General features: G+C 40.2%; 1 protein-coding gene across 1 annotated transcript in view; it reads right to left on the bottom strand.

Annotated features, from left to right (window-relative positions):
- The window catches only part of LOC149242106 (putative aldo-keto reductase 1), a 430,501-nt gene that overhangs the window by 182,743 nt on the left and 231,457 nt on the right, over positions 1-16,301 (bottom strand). The gene's annotated exons all lie outside the window — the stretch shown is intronic.

Consider the following 16,301-nt stretch of genomic DNA (forward strand, 5'->3'; position numbering starts at 1 on the left):
TGTGATTTGACAAGGTTTGACCAGTGTTGACTTTGACTTGGTTGAAGGAGATTCGAAGGGGGGCTGACTTGGGTCTATGTGGCAGTCTTTGTCTTGGTCTTGGATATCTCACTTTGATCTGATTCTATAAGAAGAGGAGTTTCTTGGGTTTTCCTCCTTGTGGGGTTTTGCCCCGGCTTGGAACCTAATTTCTTGTGTTCTTTGTCTCTTTGGGATTTTTATGTTTTTGGTAACTGCTTGATGAAGAGAACATAATATTAATAAGAAGCCAACAAACATTCACAAGTAATTATCAAGTTAAGAGACATCATCATTATCTACTTGCTTTTGGTTTCTCAACAGATGTGACAGAACATGTTTCCAGGAGGATTAACAAGGGAAACACCTCACCTAATTTGATGTATAATATGTCAAAATTGGTCTACAGAGCAAGAGGAACAAAACTCATGTCTCGGTTTCTCCAAATTCACAAGGGATTTAGAACCCCAACAGGGCAGGCTGATATGGCAAGTAGGTGATAACGTGGCAATGTTGGGCAATATATGAAGATTCCAAGAGATACCCAGTTCAAATCTAGGCTAGTTTCAGCATATTCAGGTGCCGGAATTGTCAAAAAGTCAAGGGTGTTGGAGATCAAAGTTGCATGTGGCTAAGTCTAATTGCTAAAGGCAAAAGTCAAGTCAAAAATAGTCGTTGGTAAAGTCAACTAGCCATTAGAGAGTCTAATTAGCCATTGGAGACCCGGTGGAACAATTAGCTAAGCAATGGACCATCAACAAAGGAAAATTTGAGCTAAATTGTGAAAAATTGTCGAAGTCAAACCCCTAGTGGGTGAATTAAAAAATTTATTGTAAAATTTTATGAGTTAATTTACCAAGTCTCCAACATGTGGATAACTAGTAAATATTTTATTGAGAAAGAGTCAAACTAGCTGTTTTAATCTTTTCTATAAAAGGCTAGACTCTCCTCATTTGTAAAATGTTGTTATTCACTTGAGACAAGAGCTATCAATTAACAAAGGGATCATCTATTTTCAAACTCTTCTACTCTCTTGTATAATTGTGGAGTGGTTTTTGTTAATGTTTCTTTTATTCCTATTTTTATTGGGCATATTTCTTAAATCTAATTCCATCTTGCTAATAAGTAAATTCATCCTAAGACTAATGTTCTCTACCATTAAGGGGCTAATACACTACATGGAAGCCATCAACTAGGGCCGCCTTGTTGAAATTTGGGGCAGTTTCAAGATGAATTTCCCCAAGAGAAATCCAATTTTCCCAAAGAGAAACCATCTTGCCCCAAGAGAGAAGTCAAATTTGGATAAAGGAAATTATCATTTTTAGTCAACTTGGCACTCCTCTCATAATTATTTGATGTGACAAATTTACTTGGGCAAACAATCATCAAGGTATTTGGTAAATATATTTAAATATTATCAAGATGAAATCAAGTGGGTTTTCCTCAAGTCAGAATCACTAAATGAAGGGTCACATTGCCACATCAGCACCCCTTGGCTCCTACAACATCCTGTATAAATAAGAGGCCTTGCACCTTGTTGTCGCACAGATTGTCACGACAACGCTCAGACCGGGGGCTGTCACCCTGATCCCCGATCTCTCCGTTTATGCCTGTCTCCCGCGGCTAAGGGGGGTAGACCCTATAAAATAATGGATGACCAACTGCGGACCAGTTGGGTTGGAAGACACAAGGAAAAACAAGCACTTAATTGATTTTATTAAATAAATAGACCAGTGCCTTATGAAATAGATGATGAAATGATTATTTGCCAAATGCTGCAGGAATATGGGTTCATTAACAATTGTTAACCATCAATCAACTCAAACAAAGCTTAACCTTTACCAAATGCGAGGTAATCAATAAATGCTTAATGGCCTAAATGATAATCCAGCAATTAAAATTTCGAAAGATAAAGTGTTGTAAAATGCTAACCAGAGATCACATTCATGTAGTTAATCTTCAAATGAACATTAAAGCATGTTAAACATTAATTCCCACATCAAAATTTTAGCCTCAGCAGAAAAGATAAAACATAAGAAATTCCTGAGCCAAGACTGAAATTGGCAAAAAATTTCCCAAAATATTTTTATATTTTTCAGATAAAACAAAATTTAAAACTAAATGAAACTTTTAAATCAAAAATCTAAATAATATTAAAATCTAAAATTTTCTTCTTCTTTTTTAAAGGGAAACTAAACAAAATAACTTAAAATCTAAATCTAAAACAAAAGTCTAAAAAAAAGAGGAAAAGTTTTTTAATCTTTTATATTTTTTATTTGATTTTTAATTTATAAAATAAAACTAAACTCTTTTCATTTAAATTCTAAATGTCACAACTAAAACTTATGATAGGAAAAAATAAACTAAAGAAAACAAGAATAAATTCTAAAATCTAAACATACAAAATCAGAAAAAGTTAAAAACGTCTAACTCTAAAGCTATACGGAAATTTATATTAAAATCCTAAATTTACATTTTACATATGACAAAACTAAAATTTAAATTATTTAATCGTAAAACTAAACTTCGAATTTGAAACTAAAACCTAACAATAAAATAAAAAGCGATAATCCTATCCAAGCCTAAGATCAAAACAAAACCCAAAAAAAATGCGTGACCTTAATAGCTTACCCATGCATATGGTTCACCGTTTTTGTGTGCGGAGATGAGAACCCAGCTAGCCGAGCGTGGAGTCAACGCAGGGATAGCAGCGTGAGGAGCTTACGCTGGAGGTGGAGAGGGTTCTTAGTGGGACGCTGCAAGGTTGGCCAGCTGTAAAGAATGCTGCGGGTGAGGTTTGAGATTGCAGGTGCCTGGAGATCTTGACGGCAGATGAGGGATGGCAGTGGGATGTTGTTGTTTGTGAAGAGCTGGGTGATGAACTGTTTGGTATGTGTTAGTGAGCCCGGCGGTAGCAGAAAGGAGGCTGAAGTGAAGTGTGACTGCGTGAGGGCACTGCTGCTTGGACGCTGCAGATTTTGACGTGGTGAATGCAGTGTGGAGCTGAAAGGCGTGTTGCAGCTATGTGAAACGCTGAATATGGAGCGGAACGCTGGCTGATTTGTGTGGATTTGAATGCCCAGTGTTGCAGCTTGAAGGACGTGGATATGAGGAGGGCCGCTACAGCAGAAACTTGAAAGGAGATGTAATAACGTGCGTGTAGGTGGATTGAGCTATGTGTATAGCGACCAACGGATGAGCAGCTGCGATAATACACTATTTTTTTTATTTTTTCTTTTAAAGTTGGGCAACGATAAGATTAATGAAACGATGAAGATGGTTGTGCGTAAGTGCAGAGAAACCCACTTCACAATAAAATTCTTTTCCTGCAACGCAAATGAAACTCCAAACAGCAGAACTATGTCCCTGCAGAAAACTAATTCTGAGGCCAGATCTTACCCTCCAGGGCCTAGATCTGGCTTCAAGATTTAAGCTCACTTTTAGATCTGCAACCTGCAATGGCAGAACAAACACCTAGAGATAATATGCAAAAAATAAAACCCTAAAAACCAGCTACAAAATTTACAGATTATTGGCTCTACAACAACCAGATTTGTCAGTAACCCTCAATAACATTTTCAGAATTTCAGATTTACTATGAGATACTTTGGAAAAACTCTCATGCATTCATAAAATAAACTTAAATGATAAAACCAGGATTGAAACTGGCTGGGCTCTACAAGAAAATGCTTTGTGGGAGTTGGCTGGTTCAGCCGAGAACTTCCCCAAACGCCCACTGATTTCTTCAATAAGGGTTTCCTGCACAGCTCATTTCAACCATCAATAAAGAGGAAAAAAACAGTACTAGATTCCAGATGCAATGGAGATACCTACCATGATTTCAGAAATACTACTACCATTCAAACCCTAGTAAGTGAACAAGATACCTATGTTCAACAATACTCTAAATCAAGCTATTACTAATGGCTGAAAAATAAAAATATGCAGAAAATAAAATAGCACACAGCACTTCAGGAGAGTAACACCAGCAAGATTTCAACCCCAAAGTCTTTCTTTATTAGCACCAGAAAAAAAGTTTACAAGAGAGCTTTCTTCAGCACAAGACTCACAAATCGAATGATCTCAAATGACCCCTAGCACCCTATTTAAAGGAAAAATTCCCAACGGCTAGTTCGAGTGATCCATGCCAAAATGATCTCGACCGTCGATGAGGATCAAGATATCTCTTAATCTCATCCGTCGAATTTTTAATGCATTAAAAAATTGAAATTCTACATTTATTTACTCAAAAATATTATTATTTTATTATTTTTAAGTTTTTATTTTATTTTATTATTTTTTATTTATTTTATTTTATTTTTATTTATTTATTTATTTATTTATTTATTTTTATATCTTATATATATATATATATATTCTTTCTTTTCAATTTTTTAATTTTTAATTTTTAATTTATTTTTAAATGGATCCTCGAACTTAGCATTTGGAAAAATCACCTAGGACCTAGGACTTAGGACTTATGAGGGGATTAAAACATTTTCTAACCCTCAAGACACTTTACATCATGACTTTTACAATTTTACATCTCAAGGGGGAAAACCCATTTGCTAGACCCTCATAAACCACCCAGTTCTGCGACACAACTATAATCTAGCAGATTAACACACTAAGATTTCTCTAAGATTCTAATGACAAAATTCATTCCAGCTTTGGGGTTAAGCTAAAAAAACCCATTTGACATAGACCCTCATAAACCACCCAGTTCTGTGACACAACTATAATCTAGCAGATTAACACACTAGGATTTCTCTAAGATTCTAATGACAAAATTCATTCCGGCTTTGGGGTTAGGCTGAAGGAAAACTCTGCCGATCATGGATCGGTGAGACAAAAAACCTTCCGGAACGTAGATTATCACTAGAAAATTAGGTCCACCTAGGCAATTTACATACATGACTTATATCTGCTAAGATTATTTACAATTCACACATGCAGACTGGGTTTACAACATAATATGATCAAGTCGACGATGACTATCGAATGGCACAGACATGTCAATCAAGCACTATCCCTTTTGCGAAGAAAAGGCGGTGTACTTGCTATGGGAAGTTGACACGTAGTGGTCAACACACCTCATTCAAAACACACATCACAAGCGCAATTCCTCTTGTGCAAAAAGACTAATCTGAGGTGATCGAATCCTTATGTAGTCGAGTTGTGTTGGAGGAAACAATTTCTTGTCGTTTTCATGTGATCAATGCAAAGCAAGCGAAGGTTTGATCATGGCTAAGATGGCTATGTGGATGATTATTCTGGGCATGTGAATGTCGAGGCCTCTCTGAGATTAGGCTGAATATTTTTCTGCGTATGTGAGCTACAACAAATCTCTAGGTTTGGGCCGAAACTTGTGAATGGTAGAGGCCAAGATAGACAGCTTTGCTAGCCAAGTTGGTAGGGACAATTTAGTGCATATTTTGGAGTGCATTTTCTCGTGGGAACAGAGCCGAAGTTTTTGTGGATGCTATAGGAGGGTTGATCCCTAATTGAGTATAGACCTTATGTCATTTTCTCATGGATCATACTTGTAAATGGGGATAGAGATCCCTTGTTGAAGAGCGCGGGAATAAGGGCCCATAGGAGGAGGATCATGTTGATTTGGGGTAGCATCAAATGTGCTCTAGCCATGAAAATTGGTGGAGGCGCTAAAGCACATGAGATATCCAAGACCCAGAAATGGTTTGGATATTAATGGAGTTCCTAAGTCTAAACTTAGGAAAATGAAAATATTAATGGGTATTAATATAAAACTGGGTTAGAAGGTTCTAAAAGTCATGGATCAAGCCAAATCTAATCTTAGTCATCGATTAGAGATTTAATCTCGGCCGTTGAAGGACCAACAGGAAAAGTATAAGAGGAGGCTTGAGGATCAGTTGGAGAACACACCAAAGTGATCAGTCATTCTATTGTCTAGAGCAGGGTTTGTTAAGAGAGATAGAATCAGTGATCAACAGCGAGGGGCAATGAATACATAGCAGAGAGGCAGAGTTGGTACCAGAGAGACAGCGTAGAGCTAGGAGAGGTTGACACAGAGGCAGCTGGAGGCTACGGAGAGGCAGCCAGGAGATGCCAGCGTGTGAGACGCAGAGGGTCTAGGGGCTGACGCAGAAGCTCCAGAAGCTAACGCAGAGGCTAGCAGAGCTGACGCAGGGCCAAGAGGCAGCGCTGGGAGGTTTTCGTGGGGCAGACTGGGTGTTGGTGAGCCAGATAGGGTGACGCAGTCCCTATCAGAGTAACGCGGAGCAGTGGAAGCTGTAATTCTTGCTATGGGATCATTCATCTGATAATTTATCAGTCAGAATATCTGTCCTCGAGGAGAGGTACTACTATCAAGGGCATTCTCTGTTGGGTGAATCATTTCTAGCACCCTGGTTGTATTCTGAAAACCGCATAATAATAAAACCCTCTGAATCGCTGCACCGATTTTCCTGCATTGGGTTTTTCTAGGGACATTGGTCCAAAAATAATGGTGTCACTTGTGTGCTTGTTTTCTTTCAGTTGATGGTCTGTAGATGTTGATATTGTACCTGTGTTTATTTTCAGTATTTACATGGTAAATAACTTGTTAAGTAGTTAAACAAGTAGGAAGAAATAAACCAAATAGTACAGGAAGAATTTCTAATGGGTTAGACTTAGAAATTCCAATATGGTATTGGAGCGTGGTTGCAGATCACAGGAAAACTGAAGGCATCAGCTTAGCACAGCATTTGCAGCAGAAAGTTGAAACAATTGTCCCAAGTGACAGAAGTTGTTCCTAGCAGAAAGCAACAAGGAATGTGTGACGCAGAGGGTCGGCGTCATCAGTTCGAACCAGCAGGAGGATCAAAGCAGAGGCAGAGAGGAGCAAATCTGACCTACAAAGTGCCCGGTCATCTTTCTCAGTCAGGAAGGATCGACATTGTGGCCAGGAGGTGCAGATTTTACCGGTGTCGGGATTGCGCAAAGCCAAGAGGCTCAATCCTTCAGTTGTAGGGGCATAGGAGGTTGTGGGTTGTTGATGTTTCTAAGTTTACTTAGTTAGAAACCCTTCATGCACTTTTTCTTATTTATTCCTACCTACTTGTTATTTTTCCTTTAACAAGTTATTTACAAAGTAAATACTGAAAATAAACACCAGTGCATGCTCAACATATTACAGATCAGCAACTAAACGAAACAAGAACAAACACACCACATGACACCATTATTTTTGGACCAATGTCCCCGGAAGAACCCTATGCAGGAAAACCGGTGCAGCTATTTGAGGGTTTTCTTATTAAGAAATATCAAAGTACAATCTGGGTGTCGAAACTAGCCTACCCAACAGAGAATTTCCTTAGTAGTAATACCTCTCCGTTTCAAACAAATCTACTGGTTGAAACCCCAGATAATCCTTCCGGCAGCTACTCAACACAAATCTGCCCCTAAAACCCTAGCGTCTGCCCAATCTGGACTGCGTCAGCCTCTCCTAGCCCAACGCTAGTCCTGCGTCAGCACGAGGAGGCCCTACATCAGCTCTCTGAGCCTCTGCGTCAACTACGCTGGCCCCTCTAGTGCTCTGCGCCACACTTAGCTGCCTCTACATGGCCCTGTGTGAGCATTGGTTGCTCCTGCGTCTCTCTCTCTAGCTGCTTTGCTACTATCCCGGCACTATCTCTACCTCCTTGTCTCTCTGTACTCAATGCCCCTCAACCAATGTTTTTAAAACCGGAACCGGTGACCAGACCGGTCCACCTAATGAACTGGTTTACCGACCGGAACCGGTCTAACCGACACTGGTTTGGTCTAAACGAACCGGTTTTAAAAAAATACATTAAATAATTAATTTTTAATGAAACAAAACTATTTTTAAGATGTAAAACCATGATTCCAAGCCAATAGAGACAAAATATGCAAAGTTTGCTCATTTATATACCATGTAAAGGTGAATATATCAAAATGGCACCGAGTGCAATACATATCATCAACAAAATAGAAAAATACATAAGAAATGAGGCTCTAAATGGCCTATAAAGTCCAAAAACAACGCTGCAAGCTATGAGGCCATTGGCCTACTACAAGTCTACAGTGTACACATGATCAATCATCAAGTTCATCACTACTACTAGACACAAGATCATCATCAGTAGCTACATAGACATCATCTGGTTCAGAGTCTGAGGATGCCTCAGCCTGATCTACAACCTCAGTATCAATGCCACCAATGACAATAGAAGTGGACCTAATGGAAGCACGAGTTTGTTGACCTGCATGACTAGTGCCTTCCATTGGTTCCTTGCCTTTCCTTGATGCCGCTACTGATCCTGGTTCTGATGCCACCACATAATCTGCTTCATCCCCCGCTAAAGCCATGTCAATATCAAAATCAGCCTCAAACACAGGTTCTTCAGTCTCCTCCACCCATTCTGATGTTGGATCAATATCGTCCAACACAATGGGATCTAGATCAGGGGTTTTTCTCATCATTTGGAGCTCTGATTGCATTTATTGTTTACCCCCAAACCATGAAATCCTGAAAACCATTAAGCCTGCTAAATTTTGAGTGAAATCTAAAATTCTAGTTTCTCCATATGAAATCCAATGAAGTCGAAACCACTCTCAAACATCCTGAGTCATTTCATGGTAATGTTAAAAATTTAAGTAAAAGGATGAAAATGAAAATTAAAGGAAATGTCACTTTTATTTTAATAATTTAACATTACCATTAATTGCCAACATTGTTAGGGTTGAAACACCCTTAGTTCCCCCCCAAAACCCCTAAAACACAGTAAGAAATATGCTTTTTTAACTTTACGGTGGGCATGCCTAAAACCAGCCGGTTCTGTCCTAAACCGGCCGGTTTTCACCGGTTAGGGCAAAAAAATGGAGAAATGGGCATTCAAACCGGGTTTTTTGGCCAGTTTAGACCCGCGGGCTTGCTAACCGGCCGATTAGACTGGTTTTTTAAAAACGATTTTTAAAACACTGCCCTCAACTGCTCTCCCGATCACTAATTCTAGCTCTCTTAGCAAACCCCGCTCTAGAGAATAGAATGACTGATCACCCTGGTGTATTCTCCAAGTAACCCTCAAGCCTCCTCTTAGACTTTTCCTGTTGACATCTCAACGGCCGAGATTAAGTCCCTATTCAACGGCTAAGATTAGATCTGGCTTGATCCATGTCTTTTGGACCATTCTAACACGGATTCATATTAATACCCATTAATATTTTATTTTCCCTAAGTTTAGACTTAAAGACTCCATTAAAAATATTAATTATTTTATTATCTCCTGATCTGTTTAGAATCTGCCCAAACCCTTTCTAGGTATTGGAGATCTCATGTGCCCCAACCTCTCCACCAAATTTCGTAGCTAGAGCACATCCGATGCTACCCCAAATCAAGATGGATAGTTTGCCGAGCGAAGCTGGTGGGGTACTGTGGTCAGAACAGTACCTAACAGAGCAAGACCAAGGTGGAGGGAGTTGCTGCCGAGCCAGATTTCTAGCCAAGGAATCTGGATCAGTGTTGAAGTTGCACAGACGATCAGAGTGGGGTAACTTGACGTTGGCAAAAGGATTTCCAGGAGGGAAATCGAGACTCGGAGGAGTCGAACCGAGAACTTCCAGACGGGAAGTTGAGAGACTCGGTAGGATTCGAACAGAGTACTTCCAGGCGGGAAGTAGAGAGACTCGGAGGAGTCAACAGAGAAGATCAGAGAGATGATCGTGAATGGGCTGAGGGATCAAGATAGGCTGGACGAAGCATCCAACTTTTTGGTCTGGAAGGCCAGTATCCTGTCCATTCTAGACAGATATCGCATCATGGCCTTCGCCTTGAAAGTAGTGGCGATCCTAGTTGACCCGGCTAAAAATGAGAAGTACGAGGAGGCAATGGCTAGGGCGAAGTGCATCATCCTTGATGGGGTCAAGGATCATGTGGTCCAACATATTGCCGAGAAGGAAATGGAAATGAGATGTGGGAAGTCCTGAAGAAATTGGACCAGCATACTTCCGTGTAGAGGAAGATGTTACTTGAAATCAGCTGGGGTCATACCAAATGCAGAAGGGGAAGCGGATAGATCACTTCCTCGATCGATTGAAGGAGATCTGGGACCAGCTAACTTCCATAGGAGCCACACCTGATGAGGAGATGTTGGTGAGAACCACACTTAATGCAATCTCCGAGGAGTGGGAGACATTTGTCTAGAGCATATTGGGAAGGGCGAGTCTTCCAGATTGGGAAGAACTGTGGGCGACTCTTTGCCAAGAGGAAATTAGGCGATTGAGCAAGGCGAGGAGTAGCGGGAAAGTGGTCGGGATCAAGAAGGAAGAGAAAGAGGATGCGGCTCTGACATCGGCGGGAAAGCAGGGGAAGAGGAAGAAGAAAGACCTCTCTAAAGTCAAGTGCTTCCATTGTGGGGAACTGGGTCATTTTACGAACCAGTGTCCAAGGAAGAAGAGTAAGGGAGAGGCTTCTGACTCGAAGGCAGCGTCAGCGAAGGCGGAGAAAGAAGTCGAGGAGTATGATGATTGTGCCATGAGTGCTCATGTGCCACTTGAGAAGAAGTGGGGAGACATCAAGTTGTAGTTAGGAGGACTACAGACGATGAGGCGCAGGATCCTTGAGGTACCCAACCTCTTGGATTATACCTTGCTACGGAAGCCCCGAGGAGAGAGTTTCAAGACTAGCAGATGTCGGTAGAGATGGATGCGGATGAAGCGGCGGAGAGTGCTACAGTGCAGGAGTCCCCGGGCAACGCAAGGCTAGCAGGCTGCAACAGTGCGAGAGGCACGAGTGTGTTGCAACAGTGCAGGATGGCACAGAGAGGTGTGCAATGGTGCGAGATGAACGGAGTTGTTGCAGCAGCGCAGAGGTCAGTAGAGGGAGCACTTGATAGCAGCAGAGAGAGCTTCAACATCGGGAGTGTTTCTAGCCTGACAAGGATGTCAGAAATTTAGTGGATGAGTTACTTACTTCTCAGTAACTGAGTTGCAAGGTAGTAGCAATATGCAGTAGCATGATGCGGCGTGATGAGAGGGGGATGTAGTGCAAATGCAGTGTTGGGAGAATGGACCAGCAACAACACGAATGCAGCAGTGGCAATGGTAGGGCCATGGGCAGCAATACAGAATGCAAAAGTGCAGAGGATGTTGGGCGGGGAGGCCTAGCATCAGCACAGGTATCGATGTCGGATAATCAGTGTGATGCTCAGTGAGGAGTATTACTAGAGCATAGTCCTCGCTAAGAGGGAGTGTTGATTTGGGGTAGCATCGGATGTGCTCTAGCCATGAAAATTGGTGGGGAGGCTAAAGCACATGAGATCTCCAAGACCTAGAAATGGTATGGACAGATTGTACCCAGTTTGGGAGATATTAAAATAATTAATTTTTTTAATGGAGTTCCCAAGTCTAAACTTAGGAAAAATAAAATATTAATGGGTATTAATATAAAACTCGTTTAGAAGGTTCCAAAAGTCATGGATCAAACCAAATCTAATCTTAGCCGTTGATTAGAGATTTAATCTCGGCCGTTGAAGGACCAACATGAAAAGTATAAGAGGAGGCTTGAGGGTCAGTTGGAGAACACACCAGAGTGATCAGTCATTCTATTCTCTAGAACGGGGTTTGCTAAGAGACATAGAATCAGTGATCAGCAGCGAGGGGCAGTGAATACATAGCAGAGAAGCAGAGTTGGTACCGGAGAGACAACGCTGAGCCCGGAGAGGTTGACGCAGAGGCAGCTGGAGGCTACGCAGAGGCAACCAGGAGCTACCTAAAGCCAGGAGAGGCTAGCATGTGAGACACAGAGGGTCTAGGGGCTGACGCAGAAGCTCCAGAAGCTGACGTAGGTCCAAGAGGCAACACTGGGAGGTTTTCGTGGCGCAGACGGGGTGTTGGTGAGCCGAATAGGGTGACGCGGTCCCTATCAAAGTGACGCAAAGCAGTGGAAGCTGCAATTGTTGGTGTGGGATCGTTCATCCAGTAATTTATCAGTCGGAATATCTGTCTCCGATGAGAGGTACTACTGTCGAGGGCATTCTCTGTTGGATGAGCCATTTCTGTCACCCTAGTTGTATTCTGAAAACTGCATAATAATAAAACCCTCTGAATAGCTGCACCGGTTTTCCCGCATTGGGTCTTTCCGAGGACATTGGTCCAAAAATAACGGTGTCACTTGTGTGCTTGTTTTCTTTCAGTTGATGATCTGTAGATGTTGATACTGTACTTGTGTTTATTTTCAGTATTTACATGGTAAATAACTTGTTAAGTAATTAAATAAGTAGGAAGAAATAAACCAGATATTACAAAAAGAATTTCTAATGGGTTAGACTTAGAAATTCCAACAAATCAGCATAATGGTTTAACGCTACATTTGAGCAAATCTATAGCATTACAAGAAGCCCTAACCAGGGTCGAAACCTCAGAGATAAAGTATGCACGGGAATGAGTTTTATGAGCAGAAGTTGACATCCTCAAAGGTATGTAATTGTATTCTTACGTTGATGATTTGTAAGGTAGATTAGGTCCAGGATGGACACCCTATGTTCAATGGTGTTGGGCCATCAGAGAGAGCCCTAGTATAGTGGATAGATAGGCAGAGATGTCACTGCGTGTGACCATTGTTGCTGTTGACCTTTGAAGGAGCTAAAGGGAGGCTATCTTCAGCGATAATTGTGCTTATAAGTTATGACAATGATGTATGGTAGTGACAATTGTGCTTATGACAATGTTGTATGGAAATGACAATTGTGCTTATGACAGTGTTCTATGGAAGTGACAATTGTGCTTATAGCAATGATATGTGACAATGATACTTATGTGTGTGATGACAATGATATGACCATGACTCCTAACAGTGGTACGTGCTCATGTGGTAGTAACTTGTATGCTACTTGAGACAGAGATATATCCTACTTACCACTGATATGGAGGCAATCCTATCAAAGGTGTTGTGATTTCCTCAGTGATAGACTTGTATGGTGCCATCTTATGAGGATCATGTATGATCCAGGATTGGGCCTAAGAGGCCTAATGTGTTTGATGTTGAAAGACTTGTGCCTCATTGTTATTGTACTTTGTGTCTTAGTTGAACATTTGATTAATATATAAGAAGAAGAAGAATTGATTCTAGGTTTTCCCCCTTGCGGGGTTTTTCCCTGGTCTCTAACCAAAAATCCTAGTGTCTCTATTGTGTATGTTTTTCTTCTAATGTTCCTTATTGTTTCGTTGCATTGTTGATGTTAATGTTCTCTCTATATAATTGCTTATGATGATATGGGGTGAATGTAATGTGAAAATTGTTGAAAAAGTTTAAAAATGCAATTATCTACAACAGAGAACTATATAGCCCTAAAATTAACATGGAATCAAAGCTGGACTGAAGAAAAGTCATTGAGGATCACCCCCATGTAGACACCTATGATGGATTTCTTGATCAAACAGAGTGAAAGAGATGAAGATGTTGGAGACCTAAAAGAATGCTAGGGTTTGGAGGAAACCCTAGGGAGCCCTTGTTCTTACAAATAAAGGTTAGGGTTTGGGAGAAACCCTAGGAGTGGCCTTAGATATGGAAAAGGCTTGGGTTCTATCAGTGCTGCGAAAATCACAATTTAATCGCGATTTTTTCGCTAAAACGATTAAATCGGCCGGTTAAATCAGTGATTTAATCCCGATTTTTCCAAAAAATCGCGATTTTTATTGATTTTTTTTATTTTTTTTATTTTGCCGATTTTTACCGATTTCTACAATTTTTTCTGATTTCAAGCCCTCACCGATTTAATCCCAATCGCGATTTTCACAACATTGGGTTCTATAGCATTTGAACCCTAGTGTGGTTCAGAATTTTCATGATATGATATGATCGATGAGAAGCTATTAAGTTATTCAAGTACCTATGACAGAACCAAAGTAACCCTTGTTGGGCTTGTCTCCTACTTGATATGGGATGGTATGGTGCAGATCAAGTGGTCATCTAGGATAGGGAAATGAGAACTGAGGTGGTGCTCTAGAGGAAGAATTTTTACTTTTGCAGACGACAGTGGACAGTGTTGACTGATGGCTAAGAAGTAGGCAGGATCAAGAGGGAGGTGATGGCCTCCTACAATCCTCATTAAAGTTCCTGGATGAGGTTGTCATCAAGGAAAGTAGATCCATCTTGAGTGCCATCAAGATGAAGAGTAATGTAGTAATAGTTAGCTCCATGAGGGAGCTGGTGTAGGAGAATGAAGGAGCCATTTTCATATCTAGAGAATAAAGACAATAGTGTCCTCTGGATGAAGCTTGCAATAGATGACGAAAACATGAAGAAGCTCAAAATGTAGAGGATTCTCCTAATAGAAAGATTGGACGATGTAGATTCCTGCCTCATCATCAGGTATACTTTTATTATATTTATTTACTTTTTTATTATTGCTCTTGCTCTTGTTCTGGGGTCAACATGTTGGAAAAACTGAGAGGGGGATGAATCAATATTTCTCCTTCTTTTACACAATTGGTTAGTTATTATCAATTATTCAGAGCAATAGAACATATATAAACATCATATCAATGATCAATGAAAAAGAATATGTCGTCTAAACAAGCTTTGTTACGCATATGATTACATACACAATTTACCAGCTATGCTGGAAGGGAGTAAAAAACTCCCAAGCCTGAAGATGTTTGCAGATCTATTCTGTGGGAGTCTTCAGCCTCCCTTACAATCAACAGACCAACTGTTGATTCTTCACAAATACTTGTTGGTGCTGCTGCCACTGTCCACCTCAACCACCACCGCTGCTACTGCTTCATCTGCTGCCACATTCTGCCACTGTTCACTGCTATCACTGTTTATATACCCTCTGTCTGCAACCACTACTTCTGTCCATGTTGCCTCTACTACTATATTCATTGTCTGCAACTTCAAATTCTTTCCATGTTGCCTCTACTACTATATTCATTGTCTGCAACTTCAAATTCTGTCCATGTTGCCTCTACTACTATATTCATTGTTTGCAACTTCAACTTCTGTCCATGTTGCCTCTGCTGCTTTCTGTCATTTCACAACCACCTGTAATGGATCTCTTACCCAAATTTTAAAGTGTCACTGACAAGTATCAAGAATACTATCACATTTCACCGTTAAGTCATACTGTCATCAGAAATATGATGTTACCTCCATGTAAGATCAAGGTCATTGTGATGTTGAATATATCACTGTCTTATCTCCCTCTGTCAAATATCTCAGAGTCACTATCACGGTCAAATGGGCCACTTTATAATATATATCAACAAGTTTCAGGTAATCAAACCTTAACTTCACCACCCACTGTCTTTCTGCCAAATTTGTAGCATATAAAAGATACTTTGCAAGTTTGCACATTAAACCTTCTTTGTTACATATCTTTTCATCCAAAACACAAGCCAAGCATTCTCTGTCTCAGCATAATCAAACTTCCACTTAATTCAAAGGTGTCATGCAAATTGAATATCAACTGACACCCAACCATTGCATAGGATTATATGCAATTTAAAATATTCTTTCCAAACAAGTCGACACATGGCAACACCCTAGATGTTGACAATCACATATTACCAAAACTCTGTCCCCTACATTCTAACAATCATACAAACTGTAGCTTCAACACTCACAAATGGATGTATGTCAAACTACTCTTGGTCCAACACTGCTGTCACAATTTTGTCTCAAAACTAAACAAATGCACAAGTGATGCCCTTTGAAAATATTTTATTCACTAAAGTAGCTCTTTTGCACAGGCAGCCAAGAAGAATAAATTCAAAGTTGTATCCTTGAAGCAGTCCTACGAAATATGCCTACAGACATCCATACAAACTGACTTATAAAACGTCTTCTTTAACAGTAGTCCTGGTTTCTTGGGTTGAGCATAATACTGATATAGTCTTATCCACGTTCCAAAAGGGTCTTGAAATTCAGTTATGAAATGGTGTTTCATGAAGAATTAATCCAACCTTTTGATGTATCGAAACTATCAAGTCCAAGAATCTGTGCATGAATTGTTTCATGGTTCTGCAACTCGTTTTTGTCTTTGATAAGGAGCCAAAGGTTCAAACTTCAAACCATTATGTGCCACTGCAAGTATGTGCACTGATGCCATAGGTATAATCTTTCAAAAGAGATCAGGTTAATTATTAGATCTCAAAAAGATGTTTCAAGTATATGCCCTAGGATTTTAACAATTTTGCAAACATCTTACTGGGGTAACTGTAGTTGTAATCTAAAGGAAGGCCACAGATATCAACCTCAATTTAACTTGAAAACTCAGTGATATCGCATATTAATCTTTGCA

This window comes from Pinus tabuliformis, chromosome 8, assembly GCF_031772625.1.
Source record: "Pinus tabuliformis cultivar Carrire ecotype Pingquan chromosome 8, CPIR1, whole genome shotgun sequence".
Lineage (NCBI taxonomy): Eukaryota > Viridiplantae > Streptophyta > Pinopsida > Pinales > Pinaceae > Pinus > Pinus tabuliformis.